At 39.8% G+C, this 17578-nt stretch overlaps 1 protein-coding gene across 6 annotated transcripts in view; it reads right to left on the bottom strand.

The window, feature by feature from the left end:
- LNX1 (ligand of numb-protein X 1) overlaps window positions 1-16749 on the bottom strand; it is a 254018-nt gene extending 237269 nt beyond the window's left edge. For all 6 annotated transcript variants that reach the window (XM_016423250.2, XM_056802619.1, XM_056802620.1 and 3 more), the window contains exon 1: window positions 16650-16749. The gene's annotated coding sequence lies outside the window, so the exon portion shown is untranslated. The remainder of the gene's footprint in view (window positions 1-16649) is intronic.
- Window positions 16750-17578: the final 829 nt, after the last annotated feature.

Raw genomic sequence — 17578 nt, forward strand, 5'->3', positions numbered from 1 at the left:
TAGGGTAGAGGGAAGAGGAAAAGGCTACACCCCAAATACTTGAGGGCAGTGTGACTGGTGTCTGCTTGATTAGGTGATGCCAGCATGCATGGACAAGGGAGGAATCAAAGTAGCTCCTGAAAAGTACTGCCCAGTCCAGGATTGAGTCAAAACTGGACTAGCCTCTGGGGAAAGCCTCCCACCTCCCTTTTCTCACCCACTGGTGCTCGGACTTTCATCTCTCTGTTTCTCCCTATCAAGACCCAATTATGGAAGACTCTTATGGAAGTGCCCTAGTACAGTGAGTGGACTGAAAGCCAACCACGAAGCCAGGAAGACAAGGTTGAGTTCGGCTTCTGATACATCCTGGCCAAATCTCACAGCCTCATCTTGCTCTAGGACAGAGCTGTCAACTACTTGACCTTAGGAGGCCTGAATCTGATTAAAATGCAATTGGGAAATATTTAGCCAAAACAAATAAAAACCGAATAGAATAAAGATGATGTTTAACACATGTTAACACAGGGTTTTCTAAGTCACTTTGTAGCCTGCAGGGATCTTCATGTTAGGGCCCCCCTTTTTTTGTTTTGATGAGGAAATGGAGAACAGTGTTCTGCATCTGGAGGGCAAAACTTGGTGTTGTTTTTTTTTTTAACTCTATTTTAGTATAATTGATTTTCTTTGTAATCTTGTGTGTTTCATTTTATGGCATTAAAAGCATTAACTTGAGTAAGATTCTATAGGATTTATGAGACAATCAAAGGAGTTCATGGACACAAAGAAAGTTAAGAAACCCTGAAAAGGTCCAGTCTCTATACCCTATCAGTCATTCACCCCTTTAGTATGAACTTCACCCAATAGGATACATTTCTTGAGGTATTTTTAAAAACTCTGTTGCTAATGGTGAAATGAAAAGGTTTTTTCCCCCCCAAAGATCTAGTTCAATCATCAAAACCATGAAGGGGCAGGTGGTTTTCTAGCTTCCTGAAATTTGTAAGTTAACAAATATTTATTAAGTGCCTACTCTGTGGCAGGCACTGTGCTAAACATTGGGGATACAAGGAAAGAAAAGATAGTCTTGGGGGCAGCTAAGTGGTATAGTGGATAGAGTATTAGATACTAGAGTTTGTGAGGACCTGGGTTCAAATCCAACTTCAGACTCTTCCTAGCTGTGTGCCTGTTTGCCTATCCCCTTGCCCTTCTCTTTTTAGATTTATTACTAGGACAGAAAGTAAAGATTTAAAAAAGAAGAAGAGATCGTTTCTGCTCTCTAGGGGCTTACGGTCTAATATGGGAGACAACCATGTACAAATAAGCTACATAGAGGATAGGGCACTAAAATGAAAGGAGTTAGGGAAAGACTTCCTATAGGAGGTATATGATGGAGTCTGTGTGGTTTAGTGGAAAGAAAATTGGACTTGAAGTTAAAAGATATCGGGATTCTACTCTCACCTTTAACAGGGAGATCACCACAAGCAAATCGCTTGATCCTTCCATGCCTCAGTTTTCTCAACTGTAAAATGGGGATTTTCATTCCTATAGTAATCATCTCACTGGATAGTCCATGAGCGGGCATAAAATAAGGTATGATAACAACAACAAGCATATAATAATCAAAATCAGCATAAAATAGTACATAAGGAATGCCAGTTTTCTCATGAGCGTAGGTGTGAAGGGAAACCCTGCTCAGGTACCAAGCACTCTGCACCATAAAGTTAAGTCTGGATGTCCTTTCCCTGTGGCTCTAAAGGGCCACTTTTGGATTAAAACACAAAAAGTGCCCTTTCTTAGAAGATTAACGAGTGGCTAACTCTGAACTTGGGATAATTATGGGCAGTGAAGCCCTATCTAGTGAAGATCTCGCTCTCCGTATTCCCCATCTGACAGTTCGTCGATATTCCTAACCTTTGACTCGGCTTACTTGCTTTCAGGCTTCTTTTCCTGAGAATCTGTGGGTCTGTGTTTAGTCTGGGTGGAGGACAAGAATGTGAGCCATGTGTTCAGGGAAGGTCTGTGTGGGTGAAGAATCTGTGGCCGTCCTTAGCAAACCCCCTGTCCTTTGTGCACAGACCAGCTGCCTGACCCTCAGAGCCTCAAGTTCCTCAGCTTGATCCTAGATTCAGCACTGGAAAGGACTTTAGTCCATCCAGTCCAGGGACAAGACCTTTCCTCTTCTTGCTTTGCGCTCTTTTCTCCAATTCCTGGATGCGGACAGCATGGAATGGAAGCCTCCTGTCCTTTCTGAGCCAGAAGAGGGATAGGGCCATTGCTGTTGGAGAAAAGGGCGGCCAACAAATATAAAGGAGGGGGAGCTCAAAAGATGGGTGGGAAGGTAAGACCAGGATGGATAAGATCGACTCCCGAGGACCAGGGATTTAGTCATGCTCTGATTCAATCACTTATTGATTCTAATTGGATATCACCTCTATGAGGGGCACTGTTTGCTGGAAGCTGCCAATGTGCAAATGGCTCTTGCTATCATGCTTTTTCCCCCAGAGGAGAGCTCAAGAGGGCAGCTAGGGGAAACAGTGGATAGAGTACAAGACCTGGAGTCAGGAAGACTCATCTTCCTGAGCTCAAATCTGGCCACAGACATTTACTAGCTGTGTGACCCTGGGAAAGTCACCTAACCCTGTTTGCCTCCCTTTTCTCCTCTGTAAAAGTAGCTGGAGAAGAGAGTGGCAAACCGCCCAGGATCTTTGCCAACAAAACCTCAAATGGGGTCACAAAGAGTCAAACACAACTAAAGCTGAACAAGAACCACAACAGCATAGGAAGCTTCAATTTGTGACCACATCCAACATGGGCCAGTGACAGAATCAGTGAAAGTTGTATCATTAGATGTATCGCAGCATGAGCTCCAGAATCTCTACTAGGTTGGAAATGGTCTATTGTGTTTCTAAAGAAAAAGGTAAAAATCTATATTGAAAGGGAAACCAAGAGTCAGCTCAATGATGCTGGATCAAAAGCTAATATTGTATCAGGAGAAAAGGGGAAAACTAGTATAAAGACATGGGTCAGGGTAGAAGGGAAAGCTAGGTGAACAACAATGAACAACTCCAGAGGAAAAAAGAGATGGACAGATATGATAGAAAAAGCATTGACTTTAGACCCAGAAGATCTGGGTTCAAATCCCACGTTTACATACTTACTACAAGTTTGACATTAGGCAAACTATTTTCAGCTGTATTCTATTGTCACAAGGGGAGACACAAGATACAAGAATGTTAAGGTTTTTGTTTTTTTTTTTCCTCTGAAACCCTTGATTCCAAGACAGAAGAGTATTAAGGTCAAGGCAACTAAGATTGAGTGACTTGCCTGAGATCACACATCTGGGGACAAATTTGAACCCAGGATCTCCCAACTCTAGGCCTGGCTCTCTATCCACTTAGCCACCTAGTTGTACCTATACAGGGTATTTTTCATCAGGTAGACATTTAACTGAGTCAGCTAGGTGGCACAGTGGATAGTGTGCCAGGTCTCACATCAGGAAGACCTGAGTTCAAATCTAGCCTCAGACATATACTTCCTGAATGCCCTGGCAAGTCATTTAACCTGGAATGTTGCTCTCAGTTTTCTTCAACTGTAACATGAGCTGGAGAAGGAAATGCCAAACCACTCCAGGATCTTTGCCAAGAAAATTCCAAATGGGGTCACAAAGAGTCAGACACAACTGAAATATCTGAACAACAACAATAGCAGCTTCCTCATCTTCTGTAACATGAGCTGGAGAAGGAAATGGCAAACCACCCCAGTGACACTGCCAAGAAAACCCAAATGGGGTCAGTAAGAGTTAGAAAGGACTGAAAAACAACTACAGGACAACAGAGGTTGGACTAGCCTGAGGACCCCTCCAGCTATGCGACTCTGTGAATCTGAACATCTAGGAGAGGAGCAGAGGTGGCACCACCCAAGTGACAAGCCAGGTTCTTCATAGAGCTGGGAGAGAAACCTTTTACTCATTGCATGAGATCTCCGAGTTGTAGATTGCTGGACTCTTGATGGGGTGGAGACTGAATTCACAAGGCCCTTAGAGAAGGAAACAATGTGGTACCTTGAAAATAGTAATAGATTTGAAGTCAGAGAAGTATAACCTCTAGGAGCATCACCAATCTGGAGCTGAAAGGGAGCTCTCACCTGTGTGATCTTGGGTTAATCACTGACCTGACTGGGCTGCTATCTTCTTATCTATAATGGGCTGGAAACAGATGACCTCTAAGTTCCCTTCATTCCCTAAATCTATGATTTTTCTATAAATCTGAAGACCAAACGCTAGGCAATTGTGGGGTTAGGTGGGAGGCAACATGGGAAGAATTAATCAAGTAGTGAGTATACTTGGTCAAAAATGAAGGCAAAAGCTTTGGTTTAAAGATCTCTTTCTCCATTTTTTTTCTCACATAGTTGTAAGTTGGTAGGTTTGGATGTGTTTTAAAAAAGCCATAAAATATGGAGAACAGGAAAATGTCACACACAGGGGGTGATCATTTTGCAAAGGGAACTCTGTGAGGATAGGGAGGCTGGGGTCTTCTATTGCCTTCTAGTGCTGACAGGAGGTTCAGAACCTCTCCTTCTTCCATGCCTCCATCTTGAGTGTGAGAGAGATCTACCTGTGTTGGGGGGGAATCTGGGCCCTTCCTTCACCTTAAGCAATATGGAAGCCAAGACTTTCTTTCTTTCTTTCTTTCTTTCCTTCTTTCTTCTTTCTTTCTTTCTTTCTTTCTTTCTTTCTTTCTTTCTTTCTTTCTTCTTTCTTTCTTTCTTTCTTTCTTTCTTTCTTTCTTTCTTTCTTTCTTTCTTTCTTTCTTTCTTCTTTCCTTCTTTCCTTCTTTCCTTCTTTCCTTCTTTCCTTCTTTCCTTCTTCTTTCTTTCCTTCTTCTTTCTTTCTTTCTTTCTTTCTTTCTTTCTTTCTTTCTTTCTTTCTTTCTTTCTTTCTTTCTTTCTTTCTTTCTTTCTTTCTTTCTTTCTTCTTTCTTTCTTTCTTTCTTTCTTTCTTTCTTTCCTTCTCTCTCTCTCTCTCTCTCTCTTTCTTTCTTTCTTTCTTTCTTTCTTTCTTTCTTTCTTTCTTTCTTTCTTTCTTTCTTTCTTTCTTTCTTTCTTTCTTTCTTTCTTTCTTTCTTTCTCTTTCTTTCTTTCTTTCTTTCTTTCTTTCTTTCTTGCCCTTACCTTCTGTTTTAGAATCAATACTGAGTATTGGTTCCAAGGCACAAGAGCAGTCAGGGGTAGACAATGGGGATTAAGTGACTTGCCCAGGGTCTCACATCTGGGAAGTATCTGTACCAGATTTGAACCTAGGACCTTCCATCTCTAGGCCTGATTCTCAATCCACTGAACCACCCAGCTGCCCCCTATTTCTTTTAAGTAATAATAATAACTGATTTTTTTAGCAGTTTGATTTTATACAGTGCATTCAAGTTTGCAAAGCCCTTGACATTCCTTCATTTGACTCTCATAACCTTGAGATGGGAAGTAGCACTATTACTCTACTCTCACTTTATCATTAGTTAGGTTGATTGCTAGTAATTATGGTTAGCATTTGTGGAACATTTTGAACTTTGTGATGAGCTTTACATCTGCCACTTTAATTGATTCTTCCCAAAACCCTGTGAAGGAGTCATGCCTATTATTCCCATTTTACAGAGAGGAAAACTGAGGCTTAGAGACAAACTGACTCTATCATGGACTCACTGCCAGTAAATCACCAAGTCAGGATTTGAACTCAGGACTTGACTTACTAATTCCAAGTCTAGCATTTTATCTACTAATACTTATCACTTTCATTTTACAGATGGGGTCACTGTACCTCAAAGAGTTTTGATGACTTGTTTATTGTCAATCAGATAATCAATTTCAGAACTTGAGCCAACTGTCAAACAGGTAGTAAATTTCTTAAAATAAAAACAAACAAACCCTTACCTTTCTGTGTATCAATTCTAAGGCAGAAGAGCAATAAGGACTAAGCAATGGGGGTTAAGTGACTTGCCCAGGGCCACACAGCTAGGAAATGTCTGAGGCCAGATTTGCTTGGCTCTTAATCCACTGAGCAAAACCACCTAGCTGCCCCCAGATAGTAAATTTCAAACTAAGGTTTGAATCTGGATGTTTCTGATGCCATACAGCATGAAAAGTACTTGCTTTACTGCCCAGAGCAATGTCCAAGATTCTCTTCTCTTTCTCTAAGCTCTCTCATTTGTCGATCTTAATGACTCTTATGGGTTCAATTATCCTCTCTGTGCAGATGATTCCCAGATCTATTTATCCAGCCCTAGTCTCTGCTGACATTCCCACATCACCACCTGCCTATTGGTCATCTTGACTTGGACGTCCCATAGGCATTTCAAACTCAGCGGTACTTGGCATCCCTTCCCTAAAACCCTCTCCTTTTCTGAATCCCAGTGCATTCCGTCTCCAATCTCCTTGCCTTTGCATGGGCTGTTCCTCTTGCTTGGGAGGTTCTCCTCCCACTTCCAATCCTTAGAATATTTGAGTACTTTTAAGATTCTAAAAAATTGCTATCTCCTTCAAAGTTATCGTTCCTGGTCTCCCTCCTTGTCTCCCCCTCCCCAGCTGCCAGGGCTTTCCCTTCTAAGGTTTCCTCCCTCCTAACCTGTGTTTGCGGGTATGTGCTGATTTTTATATGTTGTCTTAGACATTTATTTAAGGTGTCTTAGAATGTAAGCTCCTCGAGGTCCAAGCCTGTTTCACTTTTGTCTTTGTATTCCTAGTCTGGAGACTTAGTCAGCTCTAAATACATGTTTGTTGATTGATAGGGGCACTCTACAGAATAATAAAAAACAACATGAAGAAGAACTAGCATTTATTCAGCATTTAAGGGTTGAAAATATTATTTCATTTTATCCTTAGAAAAATTTTGAGGGGGCAGCTGGGTGGCTCTGTGGATTGAGAGCTAGGTCTAGAGATGGGAGGGACTAGGTTAAAATCTGACCTCAGACACTTCCCAGCTGTGTGACCCTGGGCAAGTCACCACTGCTCTTCTGCCTTGGAACCAATACATAGTATTGATTCTAAGACAAAAGGTAAGGATTTTAGAAAAAAAAAATCTTGAGAGAGAGGTACCGTTTACTCCTGTTTTACAGATAGGGAAACCAAGACAGTGACTTGCCAGAGGATGTTAAGGCAGAATTTGGACTCAGGTCTTTCTAATTCTAGATCTAGAACTCTGTCCACTGATGCAGGGTAGAAAGGGTAGAAGGTACATAGATGAGTGGAATTTCTCATGTGATTAGTACTATTTAACTTTACTCATATGTTATTATTTATTATGCTTTATATTTATTTATATTTTCAGATATATTTATCTACCAGATATATTTATCTATTTCGATCACGTTATTATTTATTAGACTTTATATTTTAGCTATATTTATCTATTAGTTATATTTATATTATTTTATTATTTTCATGGGTTTGCCTTCCTAGGTAGACATAAGCTCTTTGAGATGGCATTTCTAATATCTTTGGAACATCACAATGCCTAGTGGAGTGTCTTGCATATAGAAAGTGTTTAATAAATATTTGTTGACCTGATTTGCTTTCTTCCAGGAAAGGGTAAAGAGGTTTTGTCCAGTCCAACGATCCCGGAACCCCACTTTGAGTAACTGTTAGCCAGAATTATACATCCATTTGGCATCTTTGCAAAGAACTGGCTATTATTACCCCCATTTAATAGATAAATATGTCGAGACTCAGAGACACTGCAATTGGCCCACAGCCACAAAAGCATAGGCCAAGAAGGCAGTGTGCTCTATGAACAAGAGCTGTGCCTTGGGACACAGGAAATCTCAGCTGTAGCCCTGTCTCTGTGGGGTCTTGGTTAAGCACAGCCTCTTTGGATTTTCATTTTCTCAGCTGTCAAATTTAGGGGCTGGACTTGAAGATGCTCTTAGGGCTCCATCAGCTCTAATGTGTGATTTCTTTATTCTAAAGGATTTCAGACTAAGTCAGGGCTCTACTCCTTCAGTGGGAGACATTACATCCTTTACAGGACTCTGATAGGTGGCCACCCAATCTCTGTCTGAAACCCCCCAGAGCTGGAAAGTCCCAGGTCTAATGGTTAGAAAGCTCTCCTTTCCATTGAGTATTCGTAAACATCTCTATGAAGAAACAAAAAGGCTGATCTTCACCTATAACACTCACTTGACCCAAATGGAGAAGTTACACATTAGCTAAAGCTCAATTATTCAACTTACCATTTATCATGCCTGGCTTTGGCTTGCCTGGAAACCTACCAAAGGCTCTATGATAAACTAGAGTTAGGGAAAGGGAGAAAGCCCAGACCCTCTGCGCTTTTTTCATCTCCCCAGGCTTGTTAGGACCCTCCCAGGGCAGGGGGTGGGGAAAGAAGAATAGGAATGGCAATGATTTGTTTGTCAATAAACAAAGGCTAGTAAGAGGGTCCTTCCTGTCCCTGCTTTTGAGGATAGCTAAATCTTGGTGGTGGTGATGGTCCTCTTCTGGCAGTTTGGTGAATAAAACATAAACAACTCCTGATCTGTCTCCCATGTCCTTCCCGCCATAGGCTGGGGGGCAGGAGCTGGAGCCAGGCTGTGCAGGGCTGCAAAACACCACATCTGATGTATTTTTAATGCCTGTTTCCTGCTCCAATGACTCAGACCCTCCTTTCTCTCCGCATCTCTGTGGCCTCACATTAAGCAGAAGGGCCTGGGGGAACAGGGGACAGAGAGCAGGTGAGGATAAAGAATTGGGCCAAATGTATCACATACTTGCTTCAATTCACTGAACTTAGTTGTGGGGTTTTTCTTACTTTAGGATTCTCAGTCTAACAATTGCACCTTGACTAGAGATACAAAGTAAAGAGCAGAAGACCATGGGGGCTCCCAGAAGAACAGAGACCCTTCCAGGCAGATCCATAAGCTTCCTGATTAGCATGTGAGCTCCTGGAAGTTTTTGCCTTTCTTTGTATGTCCCCAGTACTTAGTACAATGAATGGTACACAACAGATACTGTACACATTTTTATTGACTATTCTCTCTCTCTCTCTCTCTCTCTCTCTCTCTCTCTCTCTCTCTCTCTCTCTCTCTCTCTCTCTCTCTCTCTCCTGCTATTTCTGTCTGTCTCTTTTCCTCCCCTTCTTTCCTCCTTCCCTCTCTTCCTTCTTCCCTTCCTTTCTTCTTCCTTCCTTCCTTCCTTCCTTCCTTCCTTCCTTCCTTCCTTCCTTCCTTCCTTCCTTCCTTCCCTTCAGTCTTAGATTCCATTTCAAGGCATAAAAGCAGAAAGGGCTAAGCAATGGGTGTTAAGTGACTTGCCATAGGTCACACAGCTAGGAAGTGTCTGAGGCTAGATTTGAATCCAGGACCTTCCATCTACAAGCCTGGCTCTCTATCCACTGAGACCTTTAGTTGCCCTGATTAGCTTTGAAAAAGGGAGAGGGATGTCTACTTTTTATATAGTGGCCATAGGGCTCCTTTGACTTCTCCATCCATTCCTGAACCATTAAAGTTGTTCCTACATTCCTCCTTCAGTGGCTTGCAGTTGATTACTTTAGCCTTTCCAGACCCCAGACATAGCCTTGTATGTACACTCATTAGGGCAACAATTCTAACTAATATTGAAAAGAAATCAGGTCACTCAGGCAGTCATCTGGCATTTATTAGGGGGCTACTATGTGCCTGGCACTGAGGCAAGTGCTAGGGATGCAAGGAAAGGAAAGAGAACATCCTTGCTCTTCAGGAACTCACAGGTTCTGAGGAAGACAACAAGCAAATAAGTATGAACAAACAAGATATATAGAGAATCATTTGAGGATAATCTCAGAGAGAAGGCATGAGGAGGAACAATGAAAGAGATGAGTAAGGAAGAACATTCTAGCTATGGGGGAGGGGGGGAACAGGCAGTGAAACTCTGAGCTGGGAAGAGGAATGTCTTGTATGAGGAACAACAAGGAGGCTTGTGTCATTGGACCACAGAGTACATGGTAACATGGAAGAAGTGAGGAATAGGAAGACTAGAAAGGCAGTCAGGAGCAAGCTTATGAAGGGCTTTGAGATCCAAACAGAGGATTTCATATTTGATCCTGGAGGTAATAGGGAACCACTGGAGATTACAGCAACTAAGCACCAGTCCTAGAACCAAGAGGACTTGACTTCAGGTCCTCAGACATTTCCTAGCTGTGTGACCCTGGGCAAGTCACTTAACCACACTTGCTTAGCCCTTGTTCTTCTGCTTTGAGTTGTTACTAAGATATATAAGATATAAAAAGAGCAGGTTAAAAAAAAATTTTTATCAGCATTCCACCGGCAATATCTAACAATATTTATGGTAGCAGAAATTAAACCATCTTAGTATTATTATGAGAATAGTTTTGAACTCACAGACTTCCTGAAAGTCTCAGATATCGCTAGGGTTTCCCAGATCACACATTGAGAACCACTGCTATAGTGGGTGAAGTCTGGTTAGTTAGCCTGGTTTGAATCCTGCTTCAGATACTGATAAATTCTTTCTGGACACAGCATTTCATCTCTCTCAACCTCATCTCCTCATCTATAAACTGAGGTTAATTCATAGCACCTACCTTACTTCTCTAGCTGTTGGGAGGCTCAAACGAGATAATAATCTATGTAATGCACTTTTCAGAACTTAAAGCATTACATAAATATCAGCTGTGATTGCTGTTACCTCAGTTTCTTCTCCTTGTTCACTCTACACATCTGAGAAAGTCACTTACTTCTCTGGGTCTCAGTTTCCTTATCTGTAAAGCAGTCAGATTGACCTGGAGTCAATGATCTATCTCTAAGGTCTCTTCAAGCTTTGAATTTTCTGATCCTGGGAAGCATCTTGTGGTTCAGCACTAAAACATGGGACCTTCACCAGGAATCTACAGCTAACTGACTCCCTAGCTCTGCCTACTAGGTCTGAGACATACATTTTCCCTTAGATAATATGGACATACTGTCCTATTTCAGCAGCTTAAAGAAAACACTGGATCCAAATGGAATCTAAGTTCATCTTCTCTGATGATGTAGTTTTTTGGCCCCTCTCACCCAGCTGATGAACTCCATTCTGAAAGAATTCTGGATTTTCAGGCATAGTATCTGAGTTTAAATCTTAGCCCTTCTGTTGAGATAGAGTGAAGCTTTGGATACATAGTTAGCCTTGGTCTGAATCCTGCTTCAGATACTTATAAACTGTTTACTCTAGTGTTACCTTGTGCAAATCATTTGACCTCTACCTGTGTCTCAGTTTCCTCATCTGTAAAATCTAGTAGAGTTGGATTAGATGATCACTAAGGACTCTTCCAGATCTGAATTCAAAGATCCTGTGCTGGAACCATTCTCTTATAAACTCAGTCTTCAGTGATTTTTAAAAGAATCTATAGAAACCAGAAACAAATAATCATGGATTTTTGTCTCTTTCCACCTCTTTTCTTCTCTTCTTCTTGATGGTGGCCCCCTTCACAAATGTTTTCATAAAAGCATTTTCTTGGCCAAAAAAACCAGCTTACAATACCCACAGCAAATAATTTAAAACATCACTTCATTTAAATAGGTGACCCAGTCAAGAAGACAGAAATGGGACTGCTTGAAGTAACTGAATAGTTAGCCTTCTTTTCTCCTCTGCTTCATACTATGTGTATTCTCACTTCTACATCTTCAAATAGTCTGTCAGTTTCCCTTTCTCTGCCACTAACCCAAATCCTACAATTCCTTTGAAGCCAAGATCAAGCCTCACAACCTCCCTTTTATTGTTGTTGTTGTAGCATTTCAGTTGTGTCCAACTCTTTGTGACCTTATTGGGGATTTTATTTTATTTTTTTTAATTAACATTTTGTTTGGTTACATGTAGAAATCGTTTTCTGACATTTTGCAATTCAGATTCTCTCCTTCCCTTCCTCCTTCATCTACTTCCAGAGGCAGTAAATAGTCTGATATAGATTATACCATTGCTTTCATGAAATACACATATCTGTATTTCTCATACTATGACTTAAGATACATATCACATATATAATAAAAACTCATGAAGAAAATATCTTTGATCAGCAATCAGATTCCAACAGTTCCTTCTTTGGCTGTGGAAAGTGTTTGTTTTTAATCATGAGTCCCTTGGGGTTATCTTGGAACCTTGTTTGGTTGATAATAGCTTAGTCCTTCACAGTTGATCATCAAATAATATTTTTGATATTGCATATCAGAAAACATTATTCTCCTGATTCTGTTCATTTCACTTTGTATCAGTTCACATGAACCTTTCCAGGTTTTTTTATTTTTTGTGATCATTCTGTTCACCATTTCTTATGACTCAATAGTTTTCCATTAAAACACTATACCAAAGCTTGTTCAGGCATTTCTCAATTGATGAATAGCCTCTGTTTCCAATTCTTTGTTACTACAAAAAGAGCTGCTAAAAATATTTTATATGAGTAGCTCCTTTCCCCTTATCTCTAACCAGTAGTGGTATTACTGGGCCAAAGGGCCATAGTTTAATGGCCCCTCCAATGTGGTTCCATATTGCTCTCCAGAACACTTATATCAGCTTAGAGTTCCACCAACAGTGTTTTAGTGTACCATTTTTCCTACACCCTCCTCAAATTTTATCATTTTGGTCAAATTAGCCACTCTGATAGATGTGAAGTGGTATCTCAGAGTTGTTTTAATTTGCATTTTTAATTAGTAGTGATTTGGAGCATTTCCTCATATGACTATAGTTTTAATTTCTCTGAGAAGATGTTTATGTCCTTTTACCATTTATTAATTAGAGAATGCTTTGTATTCTTATTAATTTGGCTCAATTATCTATATATTTGAGAAATGAGGCCTTTTGTCAGAGACATTTGCTATAATTCCTCCCCTTCATTTGTCGTTTCCTTTCTAACCATGATTCACTGATTTTGTTTGTACAGAAACTTTTAAAATTTAATGTAATTAAAATTATCCTTTTCATTTTTCATAATGTTCTCCATGTTGTAAAAATGGAGACGTGAATCTAGGACTTCAATCCCCAGAAGTCCTTGCTCTACTTCCAGGATGCTTTGTAATCACACTGAATTCTCACCTGGGCAGAGAGCAAATTATTTAAAGGGTCTCCCCCTACGGGGAGGTCTCTCTGCTCTTCCTGTTTCCGCCGGCAAGCAGACGCATCTCATGATGTGAGTGAAAATTGAATGGGCCCACCTAGCACATGCTTCTCTTACTTGTATATTCTTAAATTCCTTATCTTAAATAAAACTCTAAAACTAATTTCTACCTGCCTCAGTCTCCCCCCCCCCCCCAATTTTAATCTTACAATGTCTTGTTTGCTCTTAAATTCTTCCTTTATCCATAAGTCTGACAGGTAAACTTTTCCACATTCCCCTAATTTGTTTATAGTAACACCCTTTATTTCTAGATCAAGTAACTATTTTGACTTTATCTTGGTGTATAGAGTGAGCTGTTGGTCTAAGCCTAGTTTCTGCCATATTATTTTCTATAACTAAACTAAACTAAAAAAGAAAACTTTTTCTAGTTTTCTCAGTAGTTTTTGTCAAATGGTGAGATCTTTCCCCAATAACTTGAATCTTCAGGTTTATCAAACATTGGTAATTTTAATAGTAATTAAGTGCTGTCTGCTAATTTCCTAACCCATTCCATTGATCCACTGCTCTATTTCTTAAACAATACCAGATTGTTTAGATGATTACTGCTTTATGATATAGTTTTGAGATCTGGTATGGCTAGGCCTCCTTCCTTCATATTCTTTTTTTAATGAATTCTTTTGATATTCTTGACCTTTTGTTCTTCCAGATGAATTTTGTTATTTTTTTTTCCATTTGGTATTTCCTTGACAAAGATTCTGGCGCAATTGGCCATTTCCTTCTCCAGCTCATTTTACAGATAAAGAAATTGAGATAAGCAGGGTTAAGTTACTTTCCCAGGGTCAACACAGCTATTAAGTGCCTGAGGGCAGATTTGAACTCAGGTCTTCCTGCTCTCTATCTACTACATCAACTAGCTGCCCCTCTCCTCCTTTAGACTACCCTAATTAATCCGACCTTTAAGGTAAAAAAGAGAAGGGACAGCAGGACAAATTATTGTATCAGAAGAGAACCTTGGAACCTGGTATATGTTTTTGTTTTCCTTGAAAGTATCATTATTTGGATACTGTTTTTTATATTTCTCTTACCATCAGTGAATTTCAAGGAAAATGATGTTCCAAATTTTGTCAGTTTTCTGCCAATATAGGGGTTAATTAACCCCAAACTACTAACTAATTATTAAAAATAGACCACATAGTTTAACATAATTCTCAAGAAAACATACATTTTATGGTCTATGTATGAAGAATTCCTTATAACGGCTTGTGAATTTGTGTTGAGCATTTCCATTCCATTAAGAACATTCATTTCTGCATTTTGACAGTGCAATGGTGCAGTTTCATCTCATTACTTTCAGTTACAAGTTTCCTAAATTTGTGCTTGAATGTAGCCTTTACAAAGCTTTGCAATTTGGTAATTTTGTGAATAATTTTATCTTATGATAATATAAAAATATTTTCAATGTTTAGCTATTTAATTACAAAAGGTTAGTCTACACATATTTTCCCAAAAATATAAGTTATTTAAAAATATTTTAATTATATTTTCTCATCTCTCAAGTAAAGACCTAGTGTCAAAACTATTAAAATTTTATGATTTGCTATTTTATTGAAAAACAAAAAGTAATTGCATTTTAGAGTAATTTTAAGTAGGTTGAATTATATAAATGTTGCAATTTGCAAAGTTATAGTTAATGAGGTCATATTTTATAAATATTTACTATAATATCAATTATATGATAATGTGATTTTGATTTAAAATTTTTAGTATATTCATTATTTTTATATTTTTCAATATTCTTTAAGAATAAGTAATTCGAGAGGCTGCTAGGTGGTTCAGTGAATGGAGAGCCAGGCCTGGAGATGAGAGAGCCTGTGTTCAAATCTGGTCTCAGACTCTTCCTAGTTGTGTGACCCTGGGCAAGTCACTTAACCTCCATTGCCTTGGTATCTATGTACAATTTTGATTCTAAGACAGAAGGTAAGGTTTTTTTTTTGTTTGTTTTTGTTTTTTTAAAAAGAAAAGAATAAATATTTTGCTTTTCTATCCTCTATTTCACTTACATACAAGGCAGGGCACATTTGTTTGTTTTTTTCTTTTGCTCACAATACAAATTCCCTATAAACATTTTTAGCAGTTTTATACCTCTCCTCCCTTCCCCTACCCTCATAACTTCTTTCCTCTGATCTTCACTTCCCTTTCATCTTCCCTCTCTTCTTTGGTGACAGCACTCTTCTTTGCCCTTGCTGAGGGCACTTTGTGCCCAATTCCTAATGACTTCTCCCTCAATCTGGATTCCTTGAGCATTAAGGCATACAATTTGTATCTATCACCTGCTCTTATACTTTCTTGGGCCATGTTCTTGGTGCTTCATGTATCATTTTCCCAACTAGATCTTAAGTTCCTTGACCACAGAGACCTTGTTATTTTCTCCTTTTGCATCATTCCCAATATCAACCATAATGCTGAGTACATAAGAGATTACAATTATTTATTTCTTTATGATTAGAGATGTTTGTTAGCTGGGACGTGATTTAGAGCTGGAGGATATATTAGAGGTCATCTGAGGTTCAGAGAAATTAAGGGACTTGCCCAAAGTCTCATGGGTAGCAAGCAGTAAAGCCAAGATAGAAATTCAGGTTCTTTGACTCAAAAATCTAGTGCTTTCCCACTGAGTCATATCAACCCCTTTGACATAATTCAATTGAGTCTTAACTTGATTGAATTCAACAAACATTTATTAAGCTTCCACCATGAACAAAAACATTAGGGAAGGAGCTAAGGGAAATATAAAATTTATAGATGTTGGCTCTGGCCTCATGGAGTTTATGGTCTAGGAGGAAGACACAATTCAAACACAGACAATCCAGTACAAGTTAAGTGCCTTGAACGGGTACCACATAAGGATGGAGAAGGACTAAGTCATTTCTAACTGGAAACCACCTTCTAGAGGCTGCCAGGGACATCTGGATTGCATTCCTTGTGCTGAGAAGTGAGTAGTAGGATGACTTACTGGAAAGAGTCAAGGACAGAGTTAGAAAATTGAGGGTTTTTTTTTTCCTTTTGGTTTAACTTGCGTGCCCATGAGCAAGTCACGTAGCCTCACTGTGCCTTGGCTTCTACATTTTGTGAAATGGAAGTAATAATCCTGCTCTTATTTTGTTATCAGATTATAGGAATAAGTTGAAATAATGAATATGAAATCCTCTTGAATTTCTGGGAAGAAAAGTACTATTTAGACAGAAGATATCATCACTCCCAACTTTTTATTGAAATACTTGGTGGGGATTGAGGGAAATAGCATAAGCATCCTCTGTTTTTCAAAGATTGGGATTTGCTTTTAGTTTCTATTTTGAAAGCCCAGAAAGGAAGATTTCAACATCAAGACAAATTCAGTCACACAGAAGCGAGAAGATCTCATTGAAGACTAGGGATTTCAGATCTTTCCAGTGTATAGCAAGGGGAGGGGTAGTAATAAGAAGGAGGGAAAGACATTTATGAGGTTTTTCTCTTCTTCCTCCCAGTCTCTTCACACTGACACTGAATTCTCAGCTCCTTTGTCATTGTGAAGAGCCAGCCTATGAGATCCCCTCCACCTGGTGGATGGGAAAGGAAGTCTTACCTTCATGACTTTGCAGACCAAGGTCCTTGCTGAGGCCACTGTCACCAAAGATGGGCTGACATCTGGTCTAATCCTGTCCCAACAGGAGTCTGGGAAAGTGTCTTGATGCTTGGATGAGTCTGACTTACAACCAATTTCCAGATGTGCACAAACCAAGTCACCTTCATGCAGTCAGTCAATAATCAGCACATTCTTACCTCAGACCCTCCTCTGTAAAGTCTCAGGGAAGATCAGATTGGCAAAACATAGTGGCATGGCTGGGGAGGGTCCTGACTCAGAGCAGTCTCACAGCTTCTCCTTCTCAGAGGCAATGTCAAATCAATCCTAGTTTGGACCGGACCACGGCTGTCTTTAACTTCCTCCTGTACTTGCCAAAAACAGGATCCTTTTGTTCACCTTTGGGGTTGGCAAGCCTAGCCTACCCCCCCACCCCTGGCTGTTATTGTCCCTCAGACAATGGGAAAATGAGCTGGGACACTGGAAGGCGGATAAGTAAGAAAACATATAGAGAAACACACACAAGGTCAGCCCACCTTGAGAGTGTCAGCCTTAGACACCAGCACTGAATTCGGCTCCGACTGTTGGCAAAGAGCTACGAGCCTTGGGCTGGTTTTTAATTTATTTTTTTACAAGGATGATATTCTGCTTTCTCTACTGGACAAATGAAATTCTCCCATTTCTTTCTCTGATCTTTGCCACTGTTTTCAGAAGGCTTTGCATTAACAATACGGACTGTGATGCATTCCTGTGTGTGTGTGTCTCTTGTACTTATACACACACACACACACACACACACACACACACACACACACATACACACATACATGGTGTTCCCAAAGTCTTAAGATTGTACTTAAGCCTTTGGATACTCTGTATATCTTTATATAAACTATAATAGCCTAAGGCTACTCAAAGAATTTTGGGACACC

The sequence above is a fragment of the Monodelphis domestica genome, chromosome 6 (genome assembly GCF_027887165.1).
Source record: "Monodelphis domestica isolate mMonDom1 chromosome 6, mMonDom1.pri, whole genome shotgun sequence".
NCBI lineage: Eukaryota > Metazoa > Chordata > Mammalia > Didelphimorphia > Didelphidae > Monodelphis > Monodelphis domestica.